This window comes from Pyrgilauda ruficollis, unplaced genomic scaffold (genome assembly GCF_017590135.1).
Source record: "Pyrgilauda ruficollis isolate IOZ18807 unplaced genomic scaffold, ASM1759013v1 scaffold23, whole genome shotgun sequence".
Lineage (NCBI taxonomy): Eukaryota > Metazoa > Chordata > Aves > Passeriformes > Passeridae > Pyrgilauda > Pyrgilauda ruficollis.
Window position 1 is genome coordinate 14682206 of NW_024522539.1, and position 18809 is coordinate 14701014.

The 18809-nt window shown below is 38.9% G+C and overlaps 1 protein-coding gene across 4 annotated transcripts in view; it reads right to left on the bottom strand.

Moving 5' to 3' along the window:
- Positions 1-18809, bottom strand: part of OTUD7A (OTU deubiquitinase 7A) — a 98984-nt gene that overhangs the window by 52975 nt on the left and 27200 nt on the right. For all 4 annotated transcript variants that reach the window (XM_041469219.1, XM_041469220.1, XM_041469216.1 and 1 more), the window contains 3 exons: positions 10314-10390; positions 4594-4711; positions 3937-4040 (listed from right to left, as the gene is read on the bottom strand). The gene's annotated coding sequence lies outside the window, so the exon portion shown is untranslated. The remainder of the gene's footprint in view (positions 1-3936; positions 4041-4593; positions 4712-10313; positions 10391-18809) is intronic.

The window sequence follows — 18809 nt, forward strand, 5'->3', positions numbered from 1 at the left end:
TAAAGAGTTTCTAATCACCTTACCTAAAATAGTAATATCCCAAGAGAGACAAAGATCATGCTCTCATCATGCCGCCACTGTCCCTATTTTTGTCTGCAGACACCATGCTAATATGCACATCATATTATTAACAGCAAAACTAATGAAATAGAAATTCCCATGGACTTCATGCTAAATAACTATAAAAGGAGTGTATAAATACAATCAATGTACACTGCATCAAATACTTAAACTGTATCCTTCTACTGCTCTACATTGGTAATTTTAATGGATTAAGATTCTTAGATTAATATATATTTCTGTAGAATGACAGGATCTTGCTCTGAACTGAACCAGTCCATATTTTTAAATTAAATGGTCAGATTGTCCAGTGAGAACATTTTTTTAAAGGATACATTTAATTCTTTTCACCCCAGTCTAGAACCACCTACCTCAGAAAAACAGGTTTACCGTGAAAAAGAAATCTTAAAGACAAACAAAAATTTCCTGAAATTCCACGAGAAACTACCTTGGACAGTACTGGCTAAGAGAAGAAATACACTGGCCTGAAAGGCTTTGTGAAGTTTGTGCTTTAGGGACATGGATTCAGTGGTAAAAAACAGGATTTAAACAGTTTGTGCAAAAGAGAATGAATCTAATTCCTCACTGTGGAATAGGACTTAGAAGTATTTTACTTCTAAAATATAGCAAAAGTATTTTGATTTCATGAGAACTGAGTAAATTAGTTTAGTTCACACTGACAAAATAAGCGATAAAAGCTGTATAGGCATGTAGAAGAGCACTAACTGGAATGTTTATGTTTTCTACATCTCCATGTTTGCACTCAGTCACAGTATGTACCTCATGCCATAACAATATTGTTGCTATTATGTAATATAACTGTCTGATAATAGACAGTTATTAAAATAACCAATCCAACTAGAAATTAAATCTCAAAATGACAGAGCATTGTCTGTAATTATAACATAGTTATACTTCCACCCACGTTAGGCAGGGCTGCCCAAGTATCCGAATACAGCAGTTAGTCTTTATTAATTGTATCTTAATGAGGATTCCTAGGACAAATTCAATATTGAAATTCAGATTATAATCAAAGCGTACATCATCTTAAATCAGCCTAAAATGAACAGTAACTGCCAAATGATGAATTCAAGAGTAAACTGCCTGTAGTGGCAGGTAATGTGTCCCAGTTACTTGCAAAACCAAATGCCACTGCTCTATAATAAGCCAACTTCTGTAAAAATACTACCACAGCAACCACCAAGATGGAACTTAAATAAACTGGAATAACATTTGTGTCTTATCACTCTGACTACAAGTTATAGTAACTGCATCAGAAAATTAAAAGTGATAACCACCTCCTCACTACAGGAAAGTTCTGGGACATGGCCTACATCCCAAAGAAGGCAGTTTGCTAACAACCCGTAGGCAGGAGTTGGTTGTGCTTTGGGTGATGCTGTCCCCAGCCCCTTTTTCCCTTGCAGCTGCCTGATGCAGATGTGCAAAACAAAGTAGAACCTAGAAATTTCTTTGCAAAGGAGAAGCACCCAGGAGGCTATAGAGGAAGGGTGAGAGATACTTGGGCTTATTTACAAGCCAGAACACCACCTTGCTCTGGTAGAACTGAGCTCAGTAGGACCTGAACGGCTCCCACAGCTCAAGACAGCAACTAACAGCACCTGTGACTTGAAGATTTAGCCATCTAAACCAGGGCATCAGGGGACACACAGAAAAGTAAGTTCTGTGAAGTTGGTGAAAGAAATATCCAAGAAGGATCTATTTCTACAAAAACAATTAGTAGCTAAAAAGAGACTTATGCAAGGTGGAATAATAGATAATTGAATTTCCTCAAGTCTGCAGGTTCCTTGGTCTACTCTAGTTTTTCCCCTCTTCTGGACCTTAAAAATCAAAATCTAACAGAAGTATACAGTAGAATTAAACAAATCAGATGCACAAACAAGACACATTGGATAAATCTGGTTTAGATTAGATACATAGGAGTTAATAGTATATAGAGGGCTAACCAGTATTACCTGAAATCAAGGTTGGAGAAGGTAAACCACATTAGCCATGCAATGATACGACTTCTGAGAACCAAGTTTAGAATCTTTTTTTCAGTTAAATTAGGCACAAAATGAGGCAAGATTAGAGTCTGACTTGTTTTATGCAGGCACTGCTTATCTCTATTTGACTACTATCCCTAGCAAGAGAATGGAATTGGCTGGAGCCACTGCCCCAAATAAAATAATCACTTTTTTAAAAGATTAAAGAAGCCATTAACATGGATTGACTTTGTCCCAGCAGAACAGAGCAATGCAATCTGCTCAGTGCTAGTGATCTGGCAAGGACAAATCAAAGTAGTGTGACACCCAAGCAGAAAGACAGGGACTCACAGATGCTGAGTGCAGTGTCCAAACTCACAAGGACTTCTGAAGTGACAATGGCTCCAAAGGAAAAATTCTTTATTCAACACATGGATACTGCTGGCTCTCCATGATCAAAATGGATACTTATACAATTCTCAGCAAGAGCCCCAAAGGTTTTACTAATACCATACTTAATCCTCAAAAGCTTAAATAAAATCCAGTATGCACAGGGGAGGGTGGAGCTTAGAAAAAATTTGTGCATCAGCTATAGAGAGAACTGATGAGCTCAGCAATAGTTCAAGAGCCTTAAGACAGTTTGGAACATCAAGTCCCACTTCTGAAAGGAAGAGACAAAGAATCTGTGTTCAAGCAGAGACAGACATGGAAACTGTGTTCAAGCAGAGACCTCTGGCAGTCAGAGACAAAAAAATAACAACCAAAAAAAACCCCCAAAAACCAAACCAAAAAGCAAACCCACAAAAAAACAACCCAACATCAAAACAAATAAAAACAACAAAAAAAAACATACCCCAAAACAACACAGGAACTGGAGAAATTAATGCTTGAAAGTAGGAAAGAAAGATTTGTGAACTCTACTTTTTTCCAGTCTGTTTACACATATTTGGTATGAAGGTTTGCTTGAAAGTGAACATTTTTCAGAAAATATTGCATTCGTTTTTGTTTAAATGAATCCTGAATCAATTCAAAACTGTCACATTTGTAGACACACAAGTGCTTAGGCCTGTCTGAGTGCAGTATGTGGGAACCCTCTGCCCAGAAGCCTGATCTGACACATCCATACAAGGTACTGAGATGAGTGAAAACTGAGATAACACAGAAGTAGGAGGCTGGGAAAACCTGGAGAAATGAAGGCAATAAAGAAGGCAAGACATGAGACAGAATTATCACCATGAGGAGGAGGGAGAAGGGCAATGCTTCTATAACAAACTATGTTTCATTACTCCCTATTGCTGTTGAGAAAGTTCTTTGCAGTGAATTTCAAACCTAAGGTTAAGCTTCAAAATTAGAAACAAATCTATTACACGAAGATACCAGGGTAGATACAATGTCCATGCTGCAGTGCTATGGACTAGGACTGCACTCCTGGGACTCCTTCACAACCACAGTGAACAGTGACAGAAACTTCATCTATAGTCATGCAGAATTAATCTCTTTCAGGTATTTTAGAGGGTATTTAACAACTCAAAATTAAAGTTCACGTGTACGTAATTTTAGGATAATGTTCAAGACAGATGGTTCCAAATCAAAGCTACAGACCACAGCTTCTCATACTTTTCATGCATACATGGTAGAGAGTAATTATATTCAGCTCCATTCAGTTTGCTGCTTTAAATTGCTGAAGGTCCCCCCAAGCACTTTTATGGACCTCATGGGGCAGGGGAGGCAAAAGCAGTAGGGAAGAACCTCTCAATCCCGCACTGCTGCCAAGGATGTTTAACCTGTAACATACATCCAGGGAAGAGAGAATTCTGTGTGAACAGTTTGGTTTAAGCAATGTAGCGACACTGAGAAGCTCTTACAGCAAAAGCAGGGACAAAATCTGACTCACCATGATAGGTTCTACTTGCAAAAGTCTCCCTTCTCTCCTGCATGCCCTAACTCATTTTGGTGAAGCAAACGAGGCAGTATCCCGCCAGCAAACCCACCTTCTCCCTGGAGAAAGGAAAGAGAAGCCAGCAAGGAAAAGGCAGTTCAGAGTTTCAGCTACACAGCAGCTATTCAGCAAACATTGTTCTGTTCACTGCCCTGACCAAGGGGTCACTCTGGGGATCTTCTGTTCAAGCCTCACAATGGGTTACACCACATTATTACAGCATGAACTGCTAAGAAATACAAAAGCAAAGAAGTAAGCCCCAAACAGCTTCTGCAGTGACACATCAACTGCAGCATCAGTTTAACATGGCAATGATATGGATGGTTTTAGGAACTTATGCAGTATGCAAGCTTTAGGAAGCACAGATAAAGGTTCATTTAATGAGTAGCAATGCATCATCCATCAGCTCTGTGTAGCCACAGGCAATAGGCATGCTGGTAGCCTGTTAATAATTTTAGTTGGTTTCTTTGGTTGGCTACACTTAATTGTTGTCAACAAGAAAACAAATTAAAATTTTTGTTTTCTTCACCACATCCTTATGCTCAGCTTCCCAAAACAGCTACCCACCAGATGCTGATTTGAGGGGTGGAGGGGATGTTTATAGCTACTCACAGGAATGAGGTAGGTAGGCCTCTTCTTCTGTTTCTAATATGTTTGCCTATTTAGGAAGGCAGGAGGCAACTGCCCAGCTGATTTACTTCTGATTTTTAATCTCTGCAGTATCATGTGCCTATGAGGATGGAGAGAAAAGCAGAACAAGTTTTACTATTTTATTCCAGAAGTGACACTACTGTTACTGTTCTGCATCCGTTTGTCATACCCACTACACGCTCTGACCCTGGAATACTTTTCTGTAGCATTATGAAGGGAAAAAAAATAATTCTATGCTATCTACATCAGATGGCAGCTTCTTAGGAATCCAGCCCCCTTCCTGTCTGGCATAGATACACAGAAGAAACACACCTCAAAATCAGTTTACAGGGCTGGTTTTCTACCAGTTTGACCAGTTCTGTCCATGGCAGAACTGAGTAAAATACTCCAGTCGATCCAATATATTTAGTCCATTTCTACGTATGAAAAATTTACCTGCAGATTGAAAACTTCACATTTGGTTAAAAAAAAAAAAAAAAAAAAAAGTAATGTGATTTAACAAAAAACCAGTAACCCCTAAACCAACAACCACTGCAGACTGATCTAAAAGAACCCCCAATATTAATTAAATTAACCATGAAGCATAGACCCTGGGTGGTTTAATGAGCTTTATCTCAAGTGTTTTGCATCCTGATTGGATATGTTGTAGTTTATATAGCTTTGATCTGCTTGACCTGCTAAGAGAGCAAAAATGACCTGCACATATTCTTCTTTTACAGCCTGTTTAGCAATACTATGACCAAATAACATTTTTTCTTTGACTGATTAAATATTGCTTCTCTATTAGTCTATGCATCATTCATCAAAGCCTTAAAACATAATCTAAAGTTTTTGGGGCTTTCATTCTTATAATTTTTTAATACTAAGAATATGAATTGTGAACTCACACAATTCTTTCAAGTTATATCCCTCCTAGTTACACTTTCTCCTTTATTAAAAGGAAAATCCAATCCACTCTATTTTCCTTTTCCACTCTCTTAGCTGTGTTTTTTCCAAGTATATACTGTTGCACAAATTGATTTCAACATAACCCACCTTTGCTGGACATTTTTTAAAGCCCTTAGACACTACTTGCTCCACAGGCTGAGCTGAGCTCACCTGATGAACTCATGTTAGCCACCTAGAGTACTAAATTCACTATTCCATGAAACTGCACTGAAAAGGGAGAAGAGCCCTGGTAACCTGACCAGAAAGAACTAAATAGTCTCCATAGTCATTGTCCTGAGCTGACTATATGATGCTTTTATCCCCAGTTGCCTTGTTCTGTTTATACTGAATAATAAGTTTTACACCTTTTAGACTCTTTTCCAGAGAGTGAAGAGGGGAGGGAAGAAGGGAAAACAGTTTGTTTTCAGACTGCACTCACTCCTCCGCATTCCTGCTCCTGGACTGTGTTGTCTGTGGATGGACAGACAGCAGGACAGAGCTCTTTTTTTGCTTTCAGTTAGTTTTAGCTAGCTGAGGCAGAGAAGTTCCCTGGACTGTGGTTTTTCCTTTTCTTGGAGCTGTTGAAGCCTGCTCTGGCCTGAGCACCCAGCAGCGCAGCGGCAGGGCCGGGCCTGGGCCGCGGCGTTTCCAGCGCCGAGCGACCGATCAGAGACTGAGCCAGCCGAGCTGCAGCCGGGGAGGGACTGTTCTGAGCTTGTCATCTCTTTGGAGAGGCAAGAGTTTTATTGTTTAATATTGTTTGGGTACTATTGTTTAATAAACAGGTTTCTTTCCCCTTTTTCTCCAAGGAGATATTTTCTCCCGAAGCGGTTGGCGGGGGAGGGGCAATTGAATCTGCTTTTGTAGCGGAGCCCCTTTGGGGGTTCTCTCCCAAATTTGCCCTGAACCACGACAGTCATACACAGAGTATTTCCAAGTAGTGGTAGTGGTCACAAAACCAATATATTGAAGATTTAGAAAATGAAGATACAACTCGATGCTGTTGGGAACTTACATGTACATTTTAACAAATTTCTACTGTATTTCACGTGCAAAATTTTACTGACTTTTTTTTACTACAGATAATACATCCTTAAGTCTCAGCATTACTGGAAACAATCCAATATGCCAAATTTAGACATTTTAAAGAGATTGTCCAGATACTTTTTTCACTCTTGCCAAAGTCTTTATTTCAAACTTCTAGACTGAAACATTACCCAAACTCCACCTCAGTTTCACTGTAGTGTTTTTATTATTATGTGCAGATTGTACAAGTACACACAATTATAAATGAAAAATGATGCTCAAGATGTGTGAGTTCATGTGATTCCTTTGCAACAGCAGTATTTCCTTCACACACACATTACAGCCACACCCACAAATCACTGAGAGCAAGTGGTGTATCAGTAACGCTGCTGTGCTGTCCTGGTGCCCTCTCATCCAGCTCAGCTGCTGCACACTCACAACACTCAGTGAGAAACAGCACACATGGAAGGACTTCCCAGAGCGTCACTGGCCATCAAAGTGCCCCTTGGTCTCTCTGAAGGCCAATAAAAAGAGCTGTTCCAATTGCAGAAGTTAAAAGATAGCCAGAACAAATATCTCTTTAGATAGTAAAAACCTGAAGGAAAAAAATTAATACATAAGGGGCTGCAGAGAAAAGTCCCTTGTGGTTCTCTGCCTCCTGTTAGCACCATCCCTGGATGTTTGCATGCAACCATTGGGTAATAAAACAGAGATTAGGAAAATGAGAAAAAGAATATTGGTGTCATCCTAATTGGGTTTAATTCCTATGACAACACAAATAATGGGCATGGAGATGCAAAATGTGTCTTTCAGTGAAGAGGCTAAAGCAAAAGCCACAGCTTCTTACAAGTGTGAACTACAGATTTAAATGAAATTGTAATTGCCAATACAAGCAATGAATTTGACCTCAGTCAAATTCAATTCTACATTCAGCTATTTGATTATTCATCCATAATGAAAGAAAAACAAATGGCACTAGAGTCAAACTGAAATAATCTCAAGAAAATTTTTCTGGAAAGAACATGAAACATATACAGAAAGCTCCTATAAAGGTTATTAATACTTTCAAAATTCAACCTGGGTCTTGTTTATGACATAACCAAAATGTGACAATCTCTGATGACTCATGAAGGTTTTGGTGACAGAAGCAGTATCACCAAGATATTGGGAAGTTTTCTGTACAGTCCCTTTAGCTCCCAGAGCATGTGTCACTTTGAGGCTGACGTCTGGTTGTGCATCAACATCTGTAGTAATGTAGTAATAGCATGAAGTCACAGAAAACACAGCAAATGTTTGACTGGTCAAAAGCTAGAGACACCTTTTCACAAGGGAAAACTCTTTTTAATTAAGACCTTACACATAGTTCTTTATCACAAAAAGCAAAGGCACTTTTCCAGGCCCATGCTAGAAAAATACCAAATCTCAGCTCTCAAGCTGATCAATTATCTACATTCATCTTCTGAAATAAGACAGGTACAATCTGAATTGAACCAACAATGATGTTATCCCCAGTCTCCACCTATCTGCCTTACAGCACTTCCCCAGCAAAAGCAGCCTGCACTGACTCAAAGGTGATGCTAAATCCCAGAAGGCCTGAGCAGGTGGATTCCTTCCTTCTCTGCACCACTGGCTTTGGGCCACCTGGTGACACCTGCTCTGCTGATTGTCTGAGCAGTCTGTAAACATGACCGAGAAATAAATACAAGACCATAAAGCTTGGTTTTGCCTCCCCAATACTGTGAACACCTACACTTTATTGAAGATATTCATCTTTTAAAAACACTATTAAATAAGTAGCTCTTTTTTCCCCCTAGCCACTGAAAACTCAGAATTCTCAATTAAATGAGAATGTATGTTCTTCATTCGTTCATTCATTCCTAGGTGGCAGAAGACAAATGACTTTTGGCATGTATATTCCTAATTTCTGATGATTTCTAGTTAACTTATCTGCCCTAAATTTCTGAGAAAAAGCTATTTCTGAATCTTATACAATCCCCCCAACAGTAATTGAAAGCCAACAGCAAAGCAAGTTACAGGCATATAGACACTTCAGTGGTGGGCTAAGTAAGAAAACCTATTTCTAGAGAGCTGCACAAACTTTAGCAAATCAGTGGAGTGCACTGCTGCTAACAGAGCTACCCCTTCTGAAAGAATACAAAAGCAAACAATTGAAGTTACTCTCACACTCTGCACCAACCACCCAGTTTGATGACTTCACAGGAAAACACAGCCATAGCTTCACCCTTCAAGACATTTTTACAACACTTCATCAACTTCATAGGGACAGCTCCACCTTTACCAATAATAAATGGAATTTCACTTTAAAAAAAAAAATCATATTTTATTAACTGCAAGGCGCCTCTGGATACAAAACCTGACAAGCCCCCAGCCCAAAACTAGACCACAAGTACATATGGAGTCTTAAAGGCTCACAGCATAAAGTGCAATCTCCTATTGATTTTAACTTCATCTTGTGAGACCCATCTTCCCTTAAATCCTATTTCACCTAATAAAGCCATTTTCCAGTTGCCATTCTCCTGATTTTTCCCCGATAATATAAAAAAAAAAAAAAAAAAAAAAAAAAGACTGACTTAGAGGTTAGTGAGAGCTTCCTATAAAAACTGGGAACCTGCTTCTGCTTTGTATAATCACAGAACCATTGTTTCTCCTCAATCAGCTTCTTGGAATTGAGGATTGAGGGAGAAGAAAGGGGGACAGTGGCCTGGTTCCCCACCATGGTGCAGCTGAGCCATGGGGAGGGCAGGGGGCTGCTCTCAAAAAGCCACACAGGTGGTCCATCTGTGCCCATCTAGGATTCTTCTGGCAGCTCCTTAGGGGTGAGACATGGGCAGGAGGAAGAATGGTGCATCAAAGACACCAAAACATGCACAAATCTGTGCTTTCCTCAGTGATTGCTTCTACACCATGAAATGCCAGCAGAGCCAGCCTGACCTCTGTGCAAAAGAAGCCAATTAAGGGAAAAGAAAAATTACTAAGGGAAATTCTCCTATGATCTAATGAGGGGTGTCTGTGTGTGAGAATATATTTTGAACCACAGGCAATAACTCTTCTATCACTCAAAATAGGTACCCATAGCCCAGAAGTCAATGAAAGTTTTTCCAAAAAACAATTATTCAAAATCTCTTTTTAGAGGAAAAGCAAAAAGAATTAAACCATCTTTCTTGTTTTTCAGAGATGCTCTAAGTGGAAAACATGATGATTATATGATGAGTTGTCACTCGGCTACAGCCCACTCAGTTCTATTACTGCTTGCTCCAGCTACTTGAACATTCAGTCATCTCAGTTACCTTTTATACTCATGGCATGCAGGAATTATCAAATGCCCTTTACAACACAGGGCAATCCTTGCCCTCAGAGTCCAAGCTGATTGGATGTCTTTGTGCTTTACTGGAATTTAGGATTGCATTGTGAAAGAGAATAGGAACCCTGTCTCCATATCATCTGAATTCCTGCACCACACACATTTTTCTCTGCCCTTCCTTTTGCTCTCTAGAAGGCTGAGGTTGCAGAGTATAGTGCAGCATTTGCATATCAAAAGCAGTATCACTTTACATAAAAACAGGCACTTTTCTGGTTTCAGTAACCAAGAGCTCAAGATTTCCTTCCTCTGAACCTGTAACTTCAAATTCAGATGTAACTCAGTTCATCAAGACTCGTTCAAATAAATATTTTTAAAAATTAATAATCTTCCCCACTACCAGTGTTACCTGATACTTTTTTTGCCAGAGACATTTTCTTTCCAGACCCTCTTCTTCTGGAGCAGTTAAAGACTTCACTGTCTTACCTGAAAGAACAAATGCGAAACATGCAAACAAGTTCAAAGATCATAAAGAAACAACTCTTATTACCTCAAGTTATATATGACTTGTTTGAATGCTACATGGTGCTACCTCACTTACTGGGGGGTTTCAATATATTTTTCCAGCTGGCATCCCTGGGCTCAGGTGTGTCAGATTTCATTGTTAAAAGAAGCAGGATGACTCTGTGCTCTACCTTACACCATCTAACAAAAGAACACATACACAAAATACTATTCCAGGTTACTGCAGCCTCATGCTGAGGTAGCAATCTTACCCTGAGTTTCTACATGGAGGTGCCTTTTCTGAAGCAAAATGTCCAACCCTGGTGTTAACAGACACAAGTTGTTAGTGCAGGACAGTGAGCACACCATAAACTCTGACTTGGGACCTTCATCAAAAGGTCCCAGCCTTGATGACACCCAGCCTTGACACTTTATTATTGCACCAATTTATCTCAGCAGGAGGCAGAATTGATTCAACCACAAGCCATGCTACCTGCTGAAGTTAAGTGTCCCTAATTGTATCACCCAAACCTTTATACCCTTGATCAGATCAACTGCTATTGACTTAAAACCACCATCCACCCCCCAGAAAGCAGATGGGCAGATGAACACAATACAAAGATATTCACAATTCTGCTTCTGAAAAAGACCCTTCCTGCACCTTAATAGGGATGTGCAGCCTAGTGCCTGGCATGTCACAGACAGGTGAGACTAAAGATACAAGCTATGGTGTCCTTGTGAGGGACAATAATTTTCAATCTCTGCATTGGTCCCCTGCCCTTTTTACTGATGGTCACATGCAACACACAGGTGAGTGCACAAAGGCTCCAAAACAGGTAAGAAACAGATGTGATCATGTCCCCTCTCCCCACAACATGACTGTGAGATGTGACATCAATTTTAATGACTTCCTTGCCTAGAAGCGCACCTGGCCACCCACACAGGTAGACAGAGCAATGAGGTGGGAATGGAGAATGAATGACTCAGAGAAATCCCAGCTGTTTACCACCAGTGTCTCACTACTCCCAACACCAACAGCAGTGGGTGGTGCTAGAGCTGTCTTTGACCCTGCCAAACCCCTCTTCCACTACTTCCCACCATTAGAAATGTTGATGCATTTCTAAGTCCTACCATGAATGCATTACCAATTTCATGAGGAAGATCTATCTGCTTCAGATGCTTTAAAAGAAAAATAGGCAATTGTCATGCTCAGGAGAACCATGCTATACTGTGACTGCACTAATCACACATTCCTTTGACCTATTTATCATTCACTACTCACCTAAAACCCTTGTTAATCCTCAATCTGATCTGTTTCCCTATATGTCTTCAATTAGAGTCAGATCATTTAGAGAAATTGCACTGGATCAAAACCAAGATCAGTATTTACAATCAGTCTCAGCAAACGTCCTTCCATTTTCCGTCTATTTTTTACTTACAGCACACAGCATAATGCAAGCTTATTAAACACAACACAAAAGTGTTTGTGAGCACCTTTTTTTTATGAGTACCTTGTTTTAAGATAGGAATCTTAATCCCCTTTCCTTTTAAAAAGAAGTTTCCAAATTCTCACACACATTTCTGTACTAATGCTCTGTGCCTCACACGAAGCCAGACCTGTCAGGACCATGTTTGAAGAGAGAAGAATCAGAATAGTGGATGCATAAAGACACTACTGCCATCACTCCTTCACCTTCACAAGACTACCACTCACCTGAAGTGCCATGTCCTTTTACTGTCCTTTCAGCAATAAAAGGGAGAACCTCCTACAAGTGCAAGTTTGCCTTGGCTGCTGAAGTCACACATCTTACAGTGAATAGTTCTCTTACATGGTTGTCAAAGCAGAGGCTGGATTTGTTAATTATTTGGAGGAAACTATACTCATCTTTCTACAAGGACTCACTTTTGTGGGTTCTAGATCTGTGCTGATTCTTCCAAGACCCTGAAAAGCTGACATGCTGCACATGAGGTGTTCAGGAACCCAGGTTCCCCAGGCTGGCTGCACCTGTCTGGTTAGAGACAAGTGTGAGAAAAGGAGCCTCATTTCAGTACATTAGTCCTGTTCTCTGGTAGTCTACACCAAACACTGATGAAAGAAAAGAAAACTGCATAAATCAGTAAGAGATAAAATGCACACAGAACATAAATAAGTGCAGACACCTGGAAAAGACCAATGTGATCAAAGGTAGGTTGGAAAACTGCTGGCAGGTTCACAAGAACAATCCCATTCAAACCAAGGCTGACTGGATGCATTAGTTAGGAGTGAGCATTTTCCACAGCTATATTTCTCAAGAAGCATGGAGAAAAAAATTAAAATTCTCAATTCTCTTTAAAAATATCCTAATTCAGCTGTCAAAACTGTCTTTTATGTCCAGCACTATCTTCAGTGCAATCCTGCCTTTCTGCTTGCCTGATGTATTCAGAGGTTGTTGCTGGAGTCCCTTCCTCTTGTCTGTCCCATTTAACTAATGCAATTCAAGAGAATAAAATAAACTATTTCTGCAATAGCAGGAAGGCACATAGTGAACTGTGGAATACCAAATCTACCAATTCACTTTATTCAGTGGATACAAATTTTACCCATAATACTTCTCTGTAACTGACTGACACTAAAACAGAACAAATAATTCAGTAATCACACCTGCACCCAGAACAGTCTGTCTTGTTCAGAACTGAGGTCATCCAGAGAGGGGAATTTGCAGTGCAGCTGCTGTACTTTACATAAACACAGAGCTTCCATGGAAATTTGAACGCTTGCTTCTCACCCCTCCTCCCTTTTTTTTTTTTAATATAATTTTCCTGTATCCTTTGGAAAACTGTAAATTTTATGGGCAGATGTGGGTTTTTTCCGCATATGAGAGGGAAATACATCACAAAATTGTTTTCTCTTGTAAACAACGGAATTGTCTAATGATTTTAGTATGATATTAACAGAAAGTCCTTACATATTTTTATATCATAAGAAACAAAATTTTAACTGCTTAACTCTATTTTTTCAAAAGCAGGCAAGACAGAGCTTTAAAGAAGAAATGCCCAAGATTTTAGATTAAACGTTTCAAGCTGCTGTTTTATGTTTATATGGTTATAGAGTTTCATTGGCAAAATGACCCAGGATGCACTCACTTCTTCACAATGCCGTTTTGCTCCAAAAATTACCTCCTCCACATTTTTTATTATGGTAAATAAAATAGTTACTGTTATTTCTCATGTGCTAAATGAATATTATTTTCACAACACCCTTAATGATTCCCTTTTATTAAGGGCATTCCCCAGTATATGTCTTCTCAGTCCCTGTGAAAACCCCATTCTAAATATTTCTCAAAACATGCTGGTATAAAATATGAAATTCAGATGTGATGTACAGGATAACCAATTTTACACTGATAGCTGCCATTTAACAAAGACAGTAGAGTTCTGCAACACAACTACACGTTTACTAAACCCCAAGATAAGTTCATTACAATATCTGTGTGTCTGTGTATCATTAACCTACATCAAAACACATTTAAGCTCTCATTTTGCAAATAGCTCAGTAAGGGTGCAGAGCCTTATTTACCCATGTTCCTGAAACAAGCTGCAAAGGCAGCTGTTTCAATATTGGCCAGTCTAGGTGTTCTAACTGAGCCCAGGTCCCCCACTGCAGCAAGCTGGGAACCCTGCTTCAATAAGCATTCTTAGTAGGACCCATTCAAATTTTCATATATATTGGCAGAATAAGCAGGAAGTTCGACAACAAAAAAGGAAGTATATTTGCATATTTTGATGCATTAAAATAATGCAGGACTTCCATTCTTCTCTATTCAAGTTCCTGTGTATGTGTAAAAGATGAAGAAGCAAAATTTTCCATTTCAGGTAGGGACTCTGTTAGAAACGGCATCAAAGGATGAAAATTTGTCTCTGCCAGTCCAGCTGAATGTCAACTGTTATAAAAGGTACTTACTAAAATGAGTGGCACAATCACCACTCCTTCAATAACAATGAATCCTCTCTGAAGCTAAAAAAATTACAACATGGTTGTTTTGCACTTTTAGTAAGAGTTCTTGCATTACCTCAGCGTTTGCATCAAAGCTGGTAGTGCAAAGAGGAAAGCAAAGCCCATTTTATGAACTGATGTAATCAAGCCCAGCATCTCTCTGGGGTTTTTTTGTTCCTATGGTGGCAATGACATCAGCCTACTCTGCCTATTCAGTAGTGGAGAGCAATGACAGTTCTTCACCTCTGCTCACACATTTCTCTATTCTTTTCCTCCTGCTTGTACATCCTGACACATTAAGAGCCACTTGCATTTCAATGGGACACAAAACAACCCTTGCCTCAAATCCCTCTCCTCACTCTGGTCCTTACCAGCTGTCGAGGACAAGATCAAAACTTGCTTTGAGAAAGAGGAAAGAGAGGAAAGAGAAAAATCTCAGGCACACCTAAACACTGTAAAGGGGCCATGGATTTACAGCGGGGATCCCACACTGTTCAAGTAATAGCCTTATTAAGTGCAGCAGACAGTGCCACACACAGAGCTGACCTGCAAAGGCTCTGGAGCTGTCTGGCCATGGCAAGGCAGATGTTGAACTGGCACCCACAGACACCCTGGCTGCAGTTCCAGCAGCATCCTTCTTCACATGGCCCCAGATGTGCCTCTCAAGGCTCCTACAAACCCATGAGAGTAACTCTGCTTTTCCAAATCAGTTCCTACACCTGTAAAATGAGACTAATTATACTAATCTTAAAAAGAACTTAACATCAACTGAAGAGAAGACGATTTACTTGCTGTTGACATAATCCAGCCATGGAATTCCCCATCTAATTAATTCTCTCATCTGAGACACAACATCCAGGCCAGAATACATTAAAGAAAATATATTTACACATGGAAAGTGCTGTAAAGCTTAGTGACAAATGTGATCTGTTACTAAAGCCTACCAGAAAGCACACTGAACATTTTGTAAATTTTCCTAATAAGAATTTTCTTGGATCTGCTCTGCTGTATAGCATACAAACACATATCTGCACAAGTAGATGGTATCAAAACTCATTGAAAAAGATGAAAAAATATCCACCATCAAACCAACCAACTTATTAACCAAACAATCCCCCAATCGTCTCACTTCTTCCATCTTTTAAATGACTAGGAGAAACTAATAAATAGAATTTTATTTTTTTTTTTACTGTCTCAGCAAATTAGATCTTGTAGGAGAAACTAATAAATAGAATTTTTTTTTTTTTTTTGTTACTGTCTCAGCAAATTAGATCTTTTGCAAGGTTTAAGGAAGACAACATGATGGAGCACCTAATGCAAATGGAAAGAAATGTAACCTTGCCATAGACTGAAAAGATTAAATGTCATGTTTAGAGAGCTGTGTACATAAGATTATCACAGATTTCTTATGTTATCCCCTTCATATATTCTTCAGCTGAAGTCAGAGAAATGATTTCCATATTTTCTATTACAAATGTAGACAATAAGAAAAACATGATTCTCTGTAGATGAACTGCCTACTTCAATCCTAGAACTGATTTTTATTTCCCAACTGTCCTACCCATTAATAAAAGGAGCACAATACCCCCACATCTGCTATAATTTTTGAGCAGCTTATCAAGTAACATGCAAAGAAATAAGTAAATATTTTAATAAGTAGAAGTCAAATGCATTAGAATAAAGGCATCATAAATATAAAAAATAAAAGTGACTTTTTATGGACAGAAAGAAAATGCTATGCACACATTAAAATGTATATAGATATTTATATAGCAACAAATAGGTAGATTACATCCATACTGCATCTATGTTATTCTATATGCCTGCGTATTATTGATATATTTATACAGATAGAAATAGACTTCCCTTATCTCTAGATAATATGGATCTCTTCACTAACATCACTACCACCAATTTTTTTACCCATTTGGGAGAAGCTGCCAATTTAAAACAGAGGACTTGATACACATTTATCCTATGGTAAGCCATGCAGTTAGAGCCTAAAGGATTTATTTAATATTCTTTTTACTAGCAGTTGACAGACATCTGACAACACAGAAATGTAACATTTCATTTAATTTCTCCAAAGGCTGATTTCACGGAGCCCTGTATGTTTTAGCAGAAGAAAGACATTCCACATTTTTACAGTGGGGGATGGGAAATTTGTTTACAACAAATGGCCCTTGCTTTAATTTCTATCAAAAATTAAGAGGCATTAATTTAAAAAAATATCCTAAGTAGTACTTCACTCTTGGTTCATTGGCTTGCTTGTCTCTTTTTTCTTTTTATTTTAAATTATTTTGTGTGTTAAGGCACCATGTGTGGCAGAAACCAGTATGAAATTTTCTAGAGGACATTCCATGTTATCCCCCTAAACTTATCATCTCTCTGTTCTTCCCCCTCTAGCAGAAAGAAGGTAAATTACAACAGAAGACAAATAGCTCTTTCTAGTGTCATATCCCATGCATGAAGCAGTATATAACAAAATGCAACAAGAAAAAATTACAATAATCCCTAAAATGATTGTAAGGTCATTATGTTCCATTTTACTTCCCAAACCTTCCAGAAGGATTGATTTTGTGCCTTTATTTAACCTGCAATATCTTGAGAAACTCTTCAGAGGGATTTTCCCAGCCAGGACACACACACACTGTGCCAGAGGTGGAAATGACAAGAGGCAGAGTCTGTACCAGCCACAGCTCCCCCCGCTCCTGGCAGTGGGGCAGGTGAACCTGTCACATGTCCCCTTGGCACTGGAGAAAGGTAACACTGCCAGGTGTCTTGAACTCCATCCCACTCGGCTTTGTTCCTTTGCCAGTTGCATCCAAAATGTGTGTAATTACTATCAGGGGACCAGCCACTTACAGAAGCACTTTGGGAGCACCTGAGACTATACACATGAAGTCTGTCAAAAAACTAAAGGCAACATTTCAAAATACACTCACTTGCTATAGTGTTAGACAAAGTAAAGAGCTCTGAAGTGCAACACAAAGGTCAAAGTAGAGAACAAAATCCTCAGTAGAGCTACAGAGCAAAGTGATTCAAACATAGTGACAAGATGCAAGTAACATGTAATTTAAGGAAGCTCAACATTTAAAATAACAGCTTGGCCAATAGCAGAAATCCATCAGAAACTAAACTGAGTATGATGGCTATTATTACCTCTAAAGGTAAGTATTTAAGCTGGTTTTGCACTTGTTTGTTAGACTGTATTTTGTCTGAAATGCATATTGTGAGCAAGACAGTTGGAGAATGATGAATTATGGGTTTAGAAAGAACAGATAGTGCAATATAGAACCACTACTGCCTTTTAATATAGATATTACTGTAGTCTACTAAAAAAAAAAAGTATCTTTACCCTGACTACAAGTGACTGAATACTGCTCAAGGATAAAACATTTCCAAGGTTGACCTGGCAAAGTGTCATCAACACTACCTTTCACTGAAAGAAAAAGAATCATTTTGTTAGTTAAAAGACCAGAACTTTATGTTGTCAGCTGGCTAAGGACGAATCATATATACAGCAAATTAAATATAATTTGTAAACCTCAGCAAAATATGACATTTTTCCAGAAAAAATCAAGATGTTCCATAGTTATACTGGCAGAGCATCTTTACATATGAATGAAACAGAAATGCATCCAGGGTGCACAGGCAATAGTTCAATAGAAAGACTGTCATCTGCAGAAGTAAAAACCTGCTCAAGTCATGAACAGAACTGTGTCTGCCTGAATCTCCAACAGAGTAACTGTGTCACTGACTGGAAGGACACTGGGCAGCACAGGAGAAAACCAGCCCCGATTTCAGCAGTGAGAAAATACAGTGGGGGTTACAGCTGGAAGGGAATTGAGCAATAGGTCAGTGCAACTGACCATAAACAGAGTTTCAAGTACTACAGAGTTCCAGCATTATTACACTAAATTGCAAAAAGAGAGGGCATTGCCGTTTTAAAAAAAATTTCCACGTAACAAAACTGTAGCAGTGCCTGGCAAAATGAGCGGTGATCTTCAACAAGGTACATCTGTGACGTAAATTAATTGGAATATTTCCTGCTGAGACACAAACTGAAACAGAAAAACCCACCGTAAGAGGAGAGTGAGATGCCTAATACAGAGAATGAGAAAACAAAATCTCTTTGTCATCTTTCACTCTCTTTTCAGACACTCATCTACCAAAGATGTCAAACAGATAAAATGTCAAGGCAGCAACACAGCAGGAAAGGGATACTGCATCCTAAGCTCCTGCTCTGTAACTCTGCCTTACATGTGGGACATCCTAAGGATTGAATTACATTCAAACTTTGAATGGAACAGAAAAGCTTTTAATACACTATGTAAAACAATAAACTAATTAACACTCGAGCAGATGCGAGGACACACTGTAGATTATCATTGCAATAACATCTACAAAAGTCATAAATACCTTTAG